Source organism: Ranitomeya imitator, chromosome 6, assembly GCF_032444005.1.
Source record: "Ranitomeya imitator isolate aRanImi1 chromosome 6, aRanImi1.pri, whole genome shotgun sequence".
NCBI lineage: Eukaryota > Metazoa > Chordata > Amphibia > Anura > Dendrobatidae > Ranitomeya > Ranitomeya imitator.
In genome coordinates this window covers 375168973-375183799 of record NC_091287.1, presented here as the reverse complement: position 1 = coordinate 375183799, position 14827 = coordinate 375168973, and positions in this window count along the sequence as shown.

Genomic DNA, 14827 nt, shown 5'->3' with positions numbered 1-14827 from the left:
TGCGTGGAGCCCCAGATCGAGGGAGATTATCAGTGGTCTTGTATGTCTTCCATTTTCTAATTATTGCTCCCACTGTTGATTTCTTCACTCCAAGCTGGTTGGCTATTGCAGATTCAGTCTTCCCAGCCTGGTGCAGGGCTACAATTTTGTTTCTGGTGTCCTTTGACAGCTCTTTGGTCTTCACCATAGTGGAGTTTGGAGTCAGACTGTTTGAGGGTGTGCACAGGTGTCTTTTTATACTGATAACAAGTTTAAACAGGTGCCATTACTACAGGTAATGAGTGGAGGAAAGAGGAGACTCTTAAAGAAGAAGTTACAGGTCTGTGGGAGCCTGAAATCTTGATTGTTTGTTTCTGACCAAATACTTATTTTCCACCATAATATGCAAAAAAAATGATAAAAAAACAGACAATGTGATTTTCTGGATTTTTTTTTCTCAGTTTGTCTCCCATAGTTGAGGTCTACCTATGATGTAAATTACAGACGCCTCTCATCTTTTTAAGTGGTGGAACTTGCACTATTGCTGACTGACTAAATACTTTTTTGCCCCACTGTATATATATATTACCATATATGCAGTGGACATAATACAGCTTTGAAGGAAAAAAAAGCGAATTTTATGTGATTTAATAATGCAATGTTTTTTTTTTTAGAAAATGTCTTATACCACTTCACGCATATTATGTGATTGTACCATGTGGTGTCCTATCATGTACTACCTCACAACCCTTATGTTTTTTAATTGTTATTATATGTAATAAAGATCATTGTATTGTTGTTGTTTTTTAACCCCTTCATGACCCAGCCTATTTTGACCTTAAAGACCTTGCCGTTTTTTGCAATTCTGACCAGTTTCCCTTTATGAGGTAATAACTCAGGAACGCTTCAACGGATCCTAGCGGTTCTGAGATTGTTTTTTCGTGACATATTGGGCTTCATGTTAGTGGTAAATTTAGGTCAATAAATTCTGCGTTTATTTGTGATAAAAATGGAAATTTGGTGAAAATTTTGAAAATTTCGCAATTTTCACATTTTGAATTTTTATTCTGTTAAACCAGAGAGATATGTGACACAAAATAGTTAATAAATAACATTTCCCACATGTTTACTTTACATCAGCACAATTTTGGAAACAAAATTTTTTTTTGTTAGGAAGTTATAAGGGTTAAAATTTGACCAGCGATTTGTCATTTTTACAACGAAATTTAGAAAACCATTTTTTTTAGGGACCACCTCACATTTGAAGTCAGTTTGAGGGGTCTATATGGCTGAAAATACCCAAAAGTGACACCATTCTAAAAACTGCACCCCTCAAGGTACTCAAAACCACATTCAAGAAGTTTATTAACCCTTCAGGTGCTTCACAGCAGCAGAAGCAACATGGAAGGAAAAAATGAACATTTAACTTTTTAGTCACAAAAATTATCTTTTAGCAACAATTTTTTTATTTTCCCAATGGTAAAAGGAGAAACTGAACCACGAAAGTTGTTGTCCAATTTGTCCTGAGTACGCTGATACCTCATATGTGGGGGTAAACCACTGTTTGGGCGCACGGCAGGGCTTGGAAGGGAAGGAGCGCCATTTGACTTTTTGAATCAAAAATTGGCTCCACTCTTTAGCGGACACCATGTCACATTTGGAGAGCCCCCGTGTGCCTAAAAATTGGAGCTCCCCCACAAGTGACCCCATTTTGGAAACTAGACCCCCCAAGGAACTTATCTAGATGCATAGTGAGCACTTTAAACCCCCAGGTGCTTCACAGAAGTTTATAACGCAGAGCCATGAAAATAAAAAATAATTTTTCTTTCCTCAAAAATGATTTTTTAGCCTGGAATTTCCTATTTTGCCAAGGATAATAGGAGAAATTGGACCCCAAATATTGTTGTCCAGTTTGTCCTGAGTATGCTGATACCCCATATGTGGGGGTAAACCACTGTTTGGGCGCACGGCAGGGCTCAGAAGGGATGGCACGCCATTTGGCTTTTTAAATGGAAAATTAGCTCCAATCATTAGCGGACACCATGTCACGTTTGGAGAGCCCCTGTGTGCCTAAACATTGGAGATCCCCCAGAAATGACCCCATTTTGGAAACTAGACCCCCAAAGGAACTAATCTAGATGTGTGGTGAGGACTTTGAACCCCCAAGTGCTTCACAGAAGTTTATAACGCAGAGCCATGAAAATAAAAAAAAAAAAATATTTTCTCAAAAATGATCTTTTAGCCTGCAATTTTTTATTTTACAAAGGGTCACAGGAGAAATTTGACCCCAAAAGTTGTTGTCCAGTTTCTCCTGAGTACGCTGATACCCCATGTTTGGGGGTAAACCACTGTTTGGGCACATGCCGAGGCTCGGAAGTGAAGTAGTGACGTTTTGAAATGCAGACTTTGATGGAATGCTCTGTGGGCGTCACGTTGCGTTTGCAGAGCCCCTGATGTGCCTAAACAGTAGAAACCCCCCACAAGTGACCCCATTTTGGAAACTAGACCCCGAAAGGAACTTATCTAGATGTGTGGTGAGCACTTTGAACCCCCAAGTGCTTCATAGAAGTTTATAATGCAGAGCCGTGAAAATAATAAATACGTTTTCTTTCCTCAAAAATAATTATTTAGCCCAGAATTTTTTATTTTCCCAAGGGTTACAGGAGAAATTGGACCCCAAAAGTTGTTGTCCACTTTCTCCTGAGTACGCTGATACCCCATGTGTGGGGGTAAACCACTGTTTGGGCACACGACGGGGCTCAGAAGGGAAGTAGTGACTTTTGAAATGCAGACTTTGATGGAATGGTCTGCGGGCGTCACATTGCGTTTGCAGAGCCCATGGTGTGCCTAAACAGTAGAAACCCCCCACAAGTGACCCCATTTTAGAAACTAGACCCCCCAAGGAACTTATCTAGATATGTGGTGAGCACTTTGAACCCCCAAGTGCTTCACAGACGTTTACAACGCAGAGCCGTGAAAATAAAAAATCATTTTTCTTTCCTCAAAAATTGTTTTAGCAAGCATTTCTTTATTTTCACAAGGGTAGCAGGAGAAATTGGACCCCAGTAATTGTTGCGCAGTTTGTCCTGAGTATGCTGGTACCCCATATGTGGGGGTAAACCACTGTTTGGGTGCACGTCGGGGCTCGGAAGTGAGGGAGCACCATTTGACTTTTTGAATACAAGATTGGCTGGAATCAATGGTGGCGCCATGTTGCGTTTGGAGACCCCCTGATGTGCCTAAACAGTGGAAACCCCTCAATTCTAACTCCAACACACCCCTAACCCTTATCCCAACTGTAGCCGTAACCCTAATCACAACCCTAACCCCAACACACCCGTAACCCCAACACACCCCTAACCCTAACCACAACCCTAATTCCAACCCAACCCTAGCCCTAAGGCTATGTGCCAACGTTGCGGATTCGTATGAGATTTTTCAGCACCATTTTTGAAAAATCCGCGGGTAAAAGGCACTGCGTTTTACCTGCGGATTTACCGCGGATTTCCAGTGTTTTTTGTCCGGATTTCACCTGCGGATTCCTATTGAGGAACAGGTGTAAAACGCTGCGGAATCCGCACAAAGAAGACATGCTGCGGAAAATACAACGCAGCGTTCCCGCGCGGTATTTTCCGCACCATGGGCACAGCGGATTTGGCTTTCCATATGTTTACATGGTACTGTAAACCTGATGGAACTCTGCTGCGGATCCGCAGCGGCCAATCCGCACCGTGTGCACATACCTTTAGAATTAGGCTATGTGCACACGCTGCGGAAAACGCTGCGGATCCGCAGCAGTTTCCCATGAGTTTACAGTTCAATGTAAACCTATGGAAAACAAAAATCGCTGTACACATGCTGCAGAAAAACTGCACGGAAACGCAGCGGTTTACATTCCGCAGCATGTCACTTCTTTCTGCGGATTCCGCAGCGGTTTTACAACTGCTTAAATAGAAAATCGCTGTTGTAAAACCGCATTGAAATGCGCAGAAAAAACATGGTAAATCCGCCATAAATCCGCAGCGGTTTAGCACTGCGGATTTATCAAATCCGCAGCGGAAAAATCCGCAGAGGACCAGAATACGTGTGCACATACCGAAACCCTACCCCTAACCCTAACTCTAACCCTACCCCTAACCCTACCCCTAACTCTAACCCTACCCCTAACCCTAACCCTAGTTCTTACCCCAACCTTAGTGGGGAAAAAAAAAAAAAATTTTTATTGTCCCTACCTATGGGGGTGACAAAGGGGGGGGGGGGTCATTTACTTTTTTTTTTTTATTTTGATCACTGAGATATAACCTATCTCAGTGATCAAAATTCACTCTGGAACGAATCTGCCGGCCGGCAGATTCGGCGGGCGCACTGCACATGCGCCCGCCATTTTGGAAGATGGCGGCGCCCAGGAAAGAAGACGGACGGTCCCCGGGAGGCCAGGTAAGTATAAGGGGGGGGAGATCAGGGCACGGGGGGGGGGCGTCGGAGCACGGGGCGGTGGATTGGAGCACGGGGGGGAATCGCTGTGCGGGGGGGTGGATCGGAGCACGGGGGGGAATCGCTGTGCGGGGGGGGAATCGCTGTGCGGGGGGGTTTGATTGGAGCACGGGGGGTGTGATTGGAGCACGGGGGGAGCGGACAGGGGGACTGGGGAGCGGAGCACAGGACCGAGGGGAGCAGACCACAGATCGGGGGGCGATCGGAGGAGTGGGGTGGGTGCACATTAGTGTGTCCAGCCATGGCCGATGATATTGCAGCATCGGCTATGGCTGGATTGTAATATTTCACCATTTTTTTAGGTGAAATATTACAAATCGCTCTGATTGGCAGTTTCACTTTCAACAGCCAATCAGAGCGATCGTAGCCACGAGGGGGTGAAGCCACCCCCCCTGGGCTAAACTACCACTCCCCCTGTCCCTGCAGATCGGGTGAAATGGGAGTTAACCCTTTCACCCGATCTGCAGGGACGCGATCTTTCCATGACGCATATGCTGCGTCATGGGTCGGAATGGCACCGACTTTCATGACGCAGCGTATGCGTCAAATGTCGGGAAGGGGTTAAACAGAGTTCTCCATTTTTTGATAGGGTGATTCAGTAATAATGAGTAAGGAGATGCCGTATATTTTTGGCCCAGTTATCGGATATTTACACATGCCGAAAGCTATATCTTACCTGTGTCCTAGAGCAATGCTTCTTAACTCCAGCTCTCAGGTGGTCACAGCAAGCCATAATCTGAGACTGTCTAATGAAACATAACAGTGATAACTGCTGATGCTGTGCCCCAATTAAATTTCCTCTGTAACATTAATGAAATATTTTTAACTGATAATTTCAGTTATAGATAATTACGCACTGGAAACCTTGTCCAAGGGAGACATACATCAAACACTCCAATATTACAACCCCTGGCAAAAATTATGTAATCACCGGCCTTGGAGGATGTTCATTCAGTTGTTTAATTTTGTAGAAAAAAGCAGATCACAGACATGGCACAAAACTAAAGTCATTTCAAATGGCAACTTTCTGGCTTTAAGGCCGGGATCACACATACGCGAGATACGGCTGAGTCTCGCAGGTGAAAACCCATCTCTGGCGCCGACACTCCATAGCGGAGCGTGCAGCCGCACAGCAATACATGGAGCTGCACGCTCCGCTCCAGAGTGCCGGCGCCAGAGCTGGGTTTTCACCTGCGAGACTCGGCTGTATCTCGCGTATGTGTGATCCCGGCCTAAGAAACACTAAAAGAAATCAAGAACAAAAAATGTGGTAGTCAGTAATGGTTACGTTTTTTTAACCAAGCATAGGGTAAAAATTATGGAGTCACTCAATTATGAGGGAAAAAATTATGGAATCACCCAGTAAATTTTCATTCCCCAAACTAACACCTGCATCAAATTAGATCTGATCCTTAGTCTGCATCTAAAAAGGAGTGATCACACCTTGGAGAGCTGTTGCACCAAATGGACTGACATAAATCATGACTCCAACACGAGAGATGTCAATTGAAACAAAGGAGAGGATTATCAAACTCTTTCAGGCCAGTCTCACACGTCCAGATAATTCCGGTACCGGAAAAATCGGTATTAGAATTATCCGTGTCAGTGTGCCGGTGCGTTTCTGTGGCTCATCAGTGTGGCACACGTGCGGCACACGTGTGCCGCCTGTGTGCCCACTGGGTACCACACGCACCGTGCTGGGTACCACACGCACTGTGCCGGAGACAGAGCTAAAGTTTAGCGCTGTCCCCTGCATCTGGTGCTGAAGCCCCATTCATATCTTCCCTGCAGCAGCGTTTGCTGTAGAGAAGATATGAATAGGGGTGGAGCCGCATATTCATTACTGTAAATGAGCGGCCCCACGTGACCGCTCATACAGTAGAAGGTGCGGCCAGGACAGGATGCTGTGATGGAGCTGGGAGCCGGGTGAGTATTTTAATCACAGCGGGGGGCGCACAGGGGGTGGGAGGGGGCTTGGGGACCTGGATCTTGATTTTACACACAATTATTCATATCTCTACAGCAAACGCTGCTGCAGGGAAGATATGAATGGCGGCTTCAGCACCAGTGGGGGGGACAGCGCTTAATGTAGCGCTGTCTCCTGCACGGCACACGGACTGCACACGGACAACGTCCGTGTGCGGTACGTGTTTTACACGGACCCATTGACTTTAACGGGTCCGTGTAATCCGTGCGCTCCCACGAACACTGACATGTCTCCGTGTTTGGCACACGGACACACAGTCTGCAAAAAATCAATGACATCTGCACAGATGCATTGATTTTAATGTGTCTACGTGTGTCAGTGGCTCCGGTACGTGAGGAAACTGACACCTCACGTACCTGAGCCACTGACATGTGAAATCGGCCTAAAAGAGGGTAAATCGTCACGCAATGTTGCAAAAGATGTTGCTTGTTCACAATCAGCTGTGTCTAAAATATGAACCAAATGCAAACAACATGGGAAGGTTGTTAAAGGCAAACATACTGGTAGACCAAGGAGGACATCAAAGCGTTAAGACTGGAAACTTAAAGAAATATGTCTCCAAAACAGGAAATGCACAACAAAACAAATGAGGAATGAATGGATGCAAACTGAAGTCAATGTCTGTGACGGAACTGTAAGAAACTGTTACACCCGGTCCAGCTCCTGTACCTTCCTGGGGTCCCCGTGGGGACTCCCACTCTGTGCCGGCTCCACGCTGTCTGGCTACAGCCTCTGCTCCTTCTCCCTCAGCTGCTTCCTGGAATGCAGCCAGCAGGTTCCCGATGAGAGTACTTAGGTCTCGCGCGCGCTCACTCCTGGTCTCTTAAAGAGACAGCGCGCATTTTCCAAAAGTACTTCTGACCAATGGTGTGTTAGTGATCACTATTTCAAGCCCCTCCACCATAGGGAGGGTGCTGGAGCAACAAGTATTCACTGTTGCTTACTTCCGGTTCGGGTCAGCACGTGCTTCTGTAGTTCTTTGCTACTACTCTGCTTATACTGTCTGTCTCCACAGATCACCAGCTACCTGTTACCTGGCTATCCTGGACGACGACTGTTCTATCATTGCAATTCTGTCTCGTCCCATCAGTCAACCATCCTCCTCTCTGGACAACGTCAGACTCACCGGTACCAGCTCTTACCCGAACACCCGGTATCATCAGGTTAGCACTACGTCTTCTGCTAACCTTTCTTATCCGTCTGTTCCACTGGGACAGCTGCCATGAGTCCGGGGTCTAACTGGAGGTAGCACCCATATCCCCCAGGCATTCCATACTGACCCTGTTCGAGGGAACATACTATGGGTGTCTGGGGCTCACGTAGTCACGCCCCCTTCGGTGCCCCCCCCCAGACTGTGGTCCCGAGGTTCCACGTGTATCTTCGATAAACACGAATGTGAACATCGCCTTCTGTGCCTCCATTTCCATTCGTTACAGAAACTATTTAAAGGAAATGGGATTTAAATACAGAAAAGCTAAACGAAAGCCATCATTAACACCTAAACAGAAAAAAACGGTTACAATGGGCTAAGGAAAAGTGGACTGTGGATGACTGGAAGAAAGTCCTATTCAGTGATGAATCACGAGTCTGCATTGGGCAAGGTAATGATGTTGGAACTTTTGTTTGGTGCTGTTCCAATGAGATTTATAAAGATGACTGCCTGAAGAGAACATGCAAATTTCTACAGTCATTGATGATATGGGGCTGCATGTCGGGTAAAGGCACTGGGGAGATGGCTGTCATTACATCTTCAATAAATGTACAAGTTTATGTTGATACTAGATGGCAGCCCGATTCTAAAGAATCGGGAGTCTAGAATCCATATATACTTTATTTATTCAAATGTAAGAATAATACAATTAATAAATAATAGTAAGAAAGAACAAAAATAATAGGCAGTATATGGAGAAAACACCAAACAAAAGTTCAAAATTGGTGTGAAAATGTCACTGAACCACTTCACAACTAAATATATATAGTTTTGGTAAATGGTATTATCATTTTTTTGACGAAATTCGGTAGGAGCTTGAAGAGCAACGTCACTGGGCCCGCCTCCACGCAGTAGAAACTTGCTGTGAGGTAAAAATTCAAAAATCACACCAAAATGGCGGGCGGAGTGTGTCACAGTACGGCACGTTTCTGATTGGTCGCTCGCAGCAGGCGGCAACCAATCAGACACTGGACACTGTTGACGTCACTTATCTCCGGACATTAGCTCCGGACATTAGCTCCGGACATTAGCTCCGGACATTAGCTCCGGACAGGAAGTTGGCACAAATTGCAGGAAGTAGTATTCTAGGCAATTATATATTAGATTTTGGACACTTTTCTTATCCCATCAATTGAAAGGATGATTGGGGATGATGAAATCATTTTTCAAGATGATAATGCATCCTGCCATAGAGCAAAAACTGTGAAAACATTCCTTGAAAAAGACACATAAGGTCAATGTCATGGCCTGCAAATAGTCCGGATCTCAATCCAATTGAAAATCTTTGGTGGAAGTCGAACAAAATGGTCCATGACAAGGCTCCAACCTGCAAAGCTGATCTGGCAACAGCAATCAGAGAAAGTTGGAGCCAGATTGATGAAGACTACTGTTTGACACTCATTAAGTCCATGCCTCAGAGACTGCAAGCTGTTATAAAAGCCAGAGGTGGTGCAACAAAATACTAGTGATGTTTTGGAGTGGTTTTTTTTGTTTGTTTTTCATCATTCCATAATTTTTTCCCTCATAATTGAGTGACTCCATAATTTTTACCCTATGCTTGGTTAAAAAAAGTAACCGTTACTGACTACCACATTTTTTGTTCTTGATTTCTTTTAGTGTTTCTTAAAGCCAGATAGTTGCCATTTGAAATGACTTTAGTTTTGTCGCATGTCTGTGATCTGCTTTTTTTTATACAAAATTAAACAACTGAATGAACATCCTCCAAGGCAGGTGGTTCCATAAATTTTGCCAGGGGTTGTACAATTACTATTTATTTCAAACTCATTGGTTGTTTTCTATTGAAATATGCAATATATGTACCGTAAATTCTAAGCATATTAATGAGCCAATAGCAAATAATAAATTCTGTGAACATTTAAGGCTATGTTCCCATGAGGAGCTTCTACTGAGTTTTTGAAGCTGCAAAATTTCTGCATCTATTATTTAAATTAGGTTACTTGTATTTTTTTATTGCATTTGTGTGTTTTTTAACGTGTTTTTAGAGTGTTTTTGATGCTGCGTTATTTTGTCTCTTGTTGGTGTGTCACGCTTTAAACCCTTAAGGACCAAGCCACTTTATAGGTTAACGACAGTCCTTAATTTTGAAATCTGATCACTGTCACTTAATGTGGTTTTAAAGGTATGTAAGAATTTCTTGCAGAAAATTCCTGAAGAAAACCGGACATTTTCTGCAAGAAAACCGCATGCGTTTTTTTCCGCGGTATTACCGCGTTTTTTCATGCGTTTTTTTTCTGGAGCTTTCCCAATGCATTATATAGCAGGAAAAACACGAAAAAAATGCAAAATTAATGAGCATGCTGTGTTTTTTACCGCAATGCGTTTTTTCGCGAAAAAAAACGCATCATGTGCACAAAAATTGCAGAATGCATCCTAAATGATAGGATGCATGTGTTTGCATTTTTTATGAGTTTTATCGTGTTTTTATAGCGAAAAAAAGTGAAAAAAGCGTGAGAAAAACGCAACGTGTGCACACAGCCTAATTCTGGAACGCTTCAACGGATCCTCGTGATTCTGAGACTGTTGTTTGTTTTCATGACATTGTACTTCTTGATGTTGGTAACATTTCTTTGATATGACTTGTATTTATTTGTGAAAAAATGTAAATTTGGCAAACAATTTTAACATTTCACAATTTTCAAACGTTTACATTTTTATGCCCATAAATCAAAGCATTATGTCACACAAAATAGTTAATAAATAACATTTCCCACATGTCTGCATTACATCAGCACAATTTTTGAAACATAATTTTTTTGTTAGGACGTTATAAGGTTTAAAAGTTGACCAGTGATTTCTCATTTTTTCAACACAATTTGCAAAACCATATTTTAAGGGGCCACCTCACATGACTTTGGGGGCCTATATTGAAAGGTTGCACTCTATTGTGCTAAAGCATGTCAATGTGAAATAGATGAAATATGAATAGCAATATGGCTTTTGAATATTAGGAAAAAATGAATGAGACGCTTTGCACAAAATTTGGCCAAATAATGTCTGCTCATCAACCATCGTCAAGGTGGTCTCATAAGACTGATGGGTCCCTAACCAATGTGAATACCTCTCTTAGGCCGGGGTCATACTAGCGTATGGCATCGGATGTGATATGCTAATGACTCTCGGCTCCTGCTCTGCTGCGAGCGGGAGCCGAGTGTCAGGCTACTGTGCTTAAAGCCTCTCGCACATTGGTTTGGATTGGATTGGAGCACAGCTGCGGAGGAGGCAGAGAAACAAATTTCTCCATCTCCTCCACTACCGGCGTATATCGGACCGCACTCGGATGATATCCGAGTGATGCGCGCTGTGTCACTCGCACCCTTAGGCTTATATGGGTGAGAGTGAGCCGAGACTCGACCAAGTCTCGGTGCCAATTGTAGCATGCTGTGATTGTTCTCGCATGCCGATTCGGCATGAGAAAATAATCGCAGATGTGATCTGCCCCATAGACTAACACTGGTCCGAGTGCTATGCTCGTCCGTGTTATACGCTCAGGGCTGCCACTAGGAATTTCGGGGCCCCATACTGGCAAAATTTTGGGACCCCCTTGACCCTCCGCCCAGGCTACACCGCAGCCCCGCCTCCACCCCTCGTACCATCCACAGTCCCACTGCCCTCTCTTGCAAAAACTCCACTTCTGCACCACATCCTCACCAATCACACATTTACAGTTCCCATTACCACATACATGGCCAGCAGCTTTTGTTTTGGCTAAAAGATTTTTTAATCCACCACCAAGACAAGGTAGACTCTTCTGTAACTTACTAAACATTTGTTAAAATATCCAATACAATTTAGGTATATATTTATTTTTCAATTTTTAAATGACCAATAATATCACAAACAAGGAAAAATACCGCTACAACATGATCAGACACCATATTACTACCACATAGTAACCTATAATACCACATACAAGAAACAAATACCACCACACCATGTCTCAGAGGCAGGTTCAGTGTACTGTCAGAAGCCTGCCGCTGGGGTCCGGGCCCGATGGGCAGATGAGATGGGGCCCGCTGCTGGCCCCCTCTGCCCACCGGGCCCCATACGCCAGTCAGGGCAGTAATGCTCTGATGGCGGCCATGTATACGCTAGTGTGACCCGGCCTTAGGTTGATGTTTGAATTCCTGGGTGAATGTGGACACCTCTCTCAGTAAAACCTGCATTTATGGGTAGGTAGGAACCTGCTGTAATTAAAATCACCACATGGTGAAGGGCGAAGTGCTCGGTCACTAAGCTAACATAGGAACAACAAAAAATTGACTGGCACATCCAAACTAGTCTGAATGGGTGCATACTGGGAGCAGCTACCTCCATATACAATATATAAAAAAAAAGTTGCACTCTGTATTGTATATGGAGGTAGCTGCTCCTGGTATGCACGTATTTGTCAGTTTTTTGTTGTTTGGGGGCCTATGTGACAGAAAATACCCAAAAGTGGCAACATTCTAAAAACTGCACCGTCACGGTGTTCAAAACCACATTCAAGAAGTTTATTAACCCTTCAGGTGCTTCACAAGAACTGAAGAAATTTGGAAGGAAAAAATTAACATTTAACTTATTTTCACAAAATTTTTATTTTGGACACAATTTTTTAGATTTTCTCAAGAGTATCAGGAGAAAATGAACCACAATATTTGTTGTGCAATTTTTCCTGAGTATACCGATTCACCATGTGTGGAGGACGACCACTCTTTAGGCGCACAGCAGGGCTCGGAAGGGAAGGAGCACCATTTAAGGTTTTGAATGTAAAGTTGGCTGGAATTGATAGAGGACACCATGTCGCGTTTGGAGAGCCCCTGTTGTGCTTAAACAGTGGAAACCCCCCACAAGTGACCACATTTTGGAAACTAGACCCCTCAAGAGACTTATCTAGATTTTTGTTGAGCACCCTGAATCCCCCAAGTGCTTCATATAAGTTTATAACAAAGAGCCATGAAAATTAAAAATCACATTTTTTTCCACAAAAACCATTTTTAGCACCAAATTTTTTGTTAACAAAGGTAGCAGGAGAAAATGGACCCCAAATTTGTTGCACAATTTCTCCTGAGTATGTCGATACCCCATGTGTGAAGGAAGACCACTGTTTAGGTGCATGGCAGGGCTCGGAAGGGAAGGAGCACTGTTTCATGTTTTGAACGCAAAATTGGTTGGAATCGATAGTGTGCCAATACCCCATGTGTGGGTGAAAACTATTTTTGAGGCACAGTGCAAAGCTCAAAAAGGAAGGAGCGCCATATTATAGTGCAGATTTTACTTATATGGTTTGAGGGTGCTATGACCCACTGGGAGAACACCTGAGGTGCCAGAATAGCAGGACTCCTCATAAGTGACCCCATTTTACAAAATACACCTCTTGATGAATTAGTTTAGGAGTGCAGTGATCATTTTGTCACAGAATTTTATACCTTTGGGCAATGAAGACAAAAAACATTTTTGTTTAAGCCCCAGATTTTATATTTTCACACAAGAAGTGGGTAAATTTGGCACCAGAATTTGCCCCACAATTTTTGCCAAATATAAAAATACCCCACATGTGGCTGTACGGTACTGTGTAGCCATATGGAGAGTCTCGTTAGGGATGGAGCGCTATTTGCCTCCTGGAGCGCAGATTTTTCTAGAATACTTTGCCGACTCCATATGCAGAGTCCCTAAGCGCTAGAGAGCAGAATACCCCCTCAAGTGATCCCAAGGTGGTTTATGCACACTGGAGCTCAGAAGTGAAGGGGGCATTTGGAGTTGGGAGTGCAGAACTCACTGAATTTCTTTTGGGGGGGCAATGAGCCATTTTGCTTTTCCAGAGCCTTTGTGCTACCAGTAACGTGGAAGTCCCCTATATTTCCATTAACAGATGACGGACCTGAGTGAGGGCTTGCTTTTTGTGGATTGAGTTGAAGCTTTTATTCGATACATTTTTCATAACATTTGGGATAACCCTTATCTGGCGCTCTATGCTGACCATTAGCTTTGAGGTTTCATATAAATCTCCAAATACCGTATATACTCGAGTATAAGCCGACCCGAGTATAAGACGACCCCCCTAATTTTGCTACAAAAAACTGGGAAAACTTAATGACTCGAGTATAAGCCTAGGGTGGGAAATGCAGCAGCTACCGGTAAATGTCAAAAGTAAAAATAGATACCAATAAAAGTAAAATTAATTGAGACATTAGTAGGTTAAGTGTTTTTGAATATCCATATTGAATCAGGAGCCCCATATAATGCTCCATAAAGTTTATCATGGCCCCATAAGATGCTCCATATTAAAATATGCCCCATATAATCCTGCATAAAGGTTAATAAAGGCCCCATAAGATGCTCCATAGACACATTTGCCCCATATAATGCTGCACAAATGCTGATTATGGCCCCATAAGATGCTCCATAAAGATATTTGCCCCATATAGTGCTGCACAAACCTTGATTATGGCCCTGTAAGATGCTCCATACAGACACTTGCCCCATATACCGTAATGCTCCACAAACGTTAATTATGGCCCCATACAGACACTTGCCCCATATAGTGCTGCACAAATGTTATGGCCCCATATAGTGTTGCACAAACGTTATGGCCCCATAGATGCTCCATACAAACACCTGCCCCATAGAGTGCTGCACAAACGTTATGGCCCCATATAGTGCTGCACAAACGTTATGGCCCCATAGATGCCCCATACAAAACACTTGCCCCATATAGTGCTGCAGAAACGTTATGGCCCCATATAGTGCTGCACAAACGTTATGGCCCCATATAGTGCTGCAGAAACGTTATGGCCCCATATAGTGCTGCAGAAACGTTATGGCCCCATATAGTGCTGCACAAATGTTATGGCCCCATATAGTGCTGCACAAACGTTATGGCCCATATAGTGCTGCACAAACGTTATGTCCCCATATAGTGCTGCACAAACGTTATGGCCCCATATAGTGCTGCAGAAACGTTATGGCCCCATATAGTGCTGCACAAACGTTATGGCCCCATATAGTTCTGCACAAACGTTATGGCCCCATATAGTGCTGCACAAACGTTATGGCCCCATATAGTGCTGCACAAATGTTATGGCCCCATAGATGCTCCATGCAAAACACTTGCCCCATAGAGTGCTGCACAAACGTTTTGGCCCCCTAGATGCTCCATA